Genomic DNA, 3,733 nt, shown 5'->3' on the forward strand with positions numbered 1-3,733 from the left:
CCACACGTGCATGTGCACACACACCTCCCTCTGCTACTGAACTTCACACACACACACACACACACACACACACACACACACACACACACACCAAGGAAGGGGTTTGGAGGAATTCTTTGAGCTTTGAGGCTTGATTAGGGGGTTTTGATTTTCAGGTGTGATCAAGAGGTGATGTTTTAGCCTCACTCAACAGGAGCAGAGCGATGTCCAGTGGTCTCTCGGTACCTGCTCCTGGCCTGGACACACACACACACACCAAGGAAGGGGTTTGGAGAAATTCTTTGAGCTTTGAGGCTTGATTCAGGGGTTTTGATTTTCAGGTGTGATCAAGAGGTGATGCTTTAGCCTTACTCAACAGGAGCAGAGAGATGTCCAGTGGTCTCTCGGTACCTGCTCCTGGCCTGGCTTGACCCCGGGGACCCTGTAGGGCCCCGTGCTCTGGAAACCGCAGCGGGGACACCATTGACAGATCTGCCAGGTTTGGGCCTGCTCAGCAGCCGCTCCATCACATTCCACCCGGCAGCCACAGTTTGTCTTGGCAAGGATGGGAGCTGCTTGACCCAGAGGTTGCATGCTCCACCCCACTGCGGCAGTCTGTAGCCCAGGACTGGAACAGGGGTGTGATAGCCATTTCCTTGCCACAAAGAAGGTGTGGCCCTCTGGGCCCCGCTCCAAGAAGGGCCCAGGAGCAGCCCAGACAAACCAGCTTTCACCACAGAAGCCAACGCTGGCTGGGCTTGACTTGGTGCCAGCCCAAAAGTGGTCGGACCCTACCCCGCGCCCCTAAAAGTGGACTCATGCTCTGGGAGAGTGGCGAGGGGGAGGATGAATGGAGGGGAGCCAGACCCCCAGGTGGGTGGAACCCAAGAAAGGAAGCAGAAGCAGGGACCCAGGCCAGAGGGCTTTCCTGATGACACTCCATCCCGAGACAGGCCATCAGGAATTGGACCCACAGGGTGGCGGCCCAGCTCTGGAGTGGCCCTTGGCCACAGTGCCAGATAGACAGCCCTTTCAACCCTGCCATGGGGAGACCTCCCCACCTCTCCTCTCCCAGCAGCTCACAGCTTCCCTGACTCAGCCAAGGAGCCCTGGCAGCCTAGCCTGAGGGGCCCACGCACAGCCAAGGGCGCATCAGGAGCAGCGTTCATTCCCAGGCAGGCGATGGGGAAGGAAGGGCTTTGGAGAACCAAGATGCCAGGGTGCTGGGCCCCAAGGAGCAGCAGACCTGTTACTTTACAGCATTTTTCCTTCCCCCTTTAAACACTTGGCTCCTTTTCTCTCGGGGAATAAAATAAAAATGTACTTGTTTCTGTTACTGCCCTGCTGGAAAGCTTCTACATCTTTAGAGCCATGAAGTCTCTTCTGTTCTGCTGCCAGTGGAAGGGGAGAGAGGGTCTGTGTACTCAGAATCCTCCCACTTATTCTCATTGGCGGACCCTGCAGCTCTAAACCCAGAAGTTCCAAGGCTGAGGCCAGGGGGGAGGTTTGCACACCTTCTCCTTTGGAGAGTGGAAGCAGGGGCTGCTGGGCAGACTACTCATGAGTGCTATTCTGGAACTCCAATAGGGGGACCCAGAGCTAAGAGTGCAGCTGGGAAGAGGCAGGTTATGGAGGTAGAATGACTTAGTGAGAGATTAACGTGTGTTTGTTCTTATGTTTTCCCTCCTCTACTTCAAGAAGTTAGCTGAAGACGGCATGGCAGGGTGAAGGACTGAGATGGTCTGTAGATCTCTACATTTTGTTTCCCAAAAGCCTAGCTTCTTGTGTGGAAGAAAAGAGCCAATAGGTGCCTCTGAGAGAGTAGTGCAAAGACAGAGAGAAAGAGGGGCATGGGGAGTGGGGTAAAAAATAGACTGGAGTTTACCATTAAAACATGTAATTAGACAGTTGATGCAATGGCTTAACATTAGACACATAATGAGTGTAATTCAGCACATTAACAAAATATTGGAGAAAGTCACACAATTATCTCAATACATGCAGAAGAGAAGTTCATAAAATTTGCATCTAATCATAATTTTTAAAATTTTAAATAAAATTAAGAATAGCCTTGGCTGGTTTGGCTCAGTGGATAGAGCATCGGCCTGCGGACTGAAGCATTCCAGGTCGATTCCGGTCTAGGGCACATGCACGGGTTACAGGCTTGATCCCCAGTAGGGGGCGTGCAGGAGGCAGCTGATCAATGATTCTCTCTCATCGATGTTTCCATCTCTCTATCCCTCTCCCTTCCTCTCTCTCTCTAAAAAAATCATAAAAAACATATTTTTAAAAACATACTAATTTAACATCTATAATAAAAAAGCATAATATGCTAATTAGACCAGATGTCCTTCCAGACAACCTTCCAGATGAAGCTGGGGCTATAGTTGTGGCATCAAGGAAGCCACCACAGCTGCAAGGGAAGGATCCAGGCAGCTGCCACGGCTGCAAAGGCCTACTCTTTCATGAATTTCGTGCATCGGGCCTCTAGTCTATAATAATAAAAGTATAATATGCTAATTAGACCGGACGTCCTTCTGGATGTCCTTCCTTCCAGACAAAGCCGCAGTGGGCAGGGGCCACAGCAGTGGTGGGCAGGGCCGGGGCCAAGGCCCCGTGCACAAATTTCATGCATCAGGTCTCTAGTAATTATAATAGTGTGGTATTGGTATAAAGATAGACAAAAAGATCAATGGATCAGAATAGGGAATCCAGAACAAGCCCATACATTTATGGATACTTGTTTTATGATAAAATTGCCACTGTGAGGTAGAGGTCAAGTTTAATTTTTTTCATTTGAATATCCAATTGACCCAATGCCATTGATTAAAAAACCATCCTTTCCCCACTGCATGGCAGTTCCCATTTTTCTGGGAGACTTTTGTTTTTGGAAGAGGCTAAGGGGCCCACCAATATGGGTGGGATGGGGAGAAGGATGTTTTGAAGAATAGTCAGCAGTAGGGCTGGTCTCAGCTGCTACCTGGCTTCCCTTGAATCACTGAGTCCAGTCCCCAGTGGGTCCTGCCTGAGCAAAATGCAGCTTCAGAGGCTGTCTGATCCCTGGGTAGGATGCAGAACACAGCAGCCTCGTTTTGCTGGGAAACATATGGGAAGAAAGCGGAGGATTTCTGGGAGATGTTGTCTCTCTGAAGATCGAGTAACCAGCTGTCTTATCTTTATCCTGATTGGCCCTGTGGGAAAAAAGCCTGTGGGTGGGCTGATGCTGAGAAGGGTCTCTTTGTCACCTGGCATCTAGAAACAACCTGGGCAGTTTCTGTCACGTGGTCTCAGGAGAATTGGGACTTGCAGATAAAGAAAAATTCACGCCCGCTCTGAACTTATTTCAAGTACAAAAACCAACTTTCTTTTCCACAGGTTGACTCCCAGGGACTATCTCCACGGTAGACACTTTTGTGTCCCACCCACATCTCCTCATCTTTATCTCTTCAGTGCATACCTGTCTGATTCCATCTGCCAACACCTGCATCTTTTTGCCTGAGGATTTTCTCTATCTTTCGGGACCTGTTTTGCCACCCATGGGCTGACTGGAAGTGCCAGGAAGGTAACGCTCCTCTTCCCCACAGAAGCCCTCACCCACTGACTGATGGAAGTTGGTGTATAAATACTCCAGCTCCCTTGCTCCTCAGGTGGAAAAACTCTGAGGTGTGTTCTACACTGTCTACCCCAGTTCTCCAGCAGGAAGCTTGTCTCAGATTCTGCTTCTAGGGGAACCCAAACTAAGACATGTGAAAAA

Source organism: Myotis brandtii, unplaced genomic scaffold (assembly GCF_000412655.1).
Source record: "Myotis brandtii unplaced genomic scaffold, ASM41265v1 scaffold45, whole genome shotgun sequence".
NCBI classification, from domain to species: domain Eukaryota; kingdom Metazoa; phylum Chordata; class Mammalia; order Chiroptera; family Vespertilionidae; genus Myotis; species Myotis brandtii.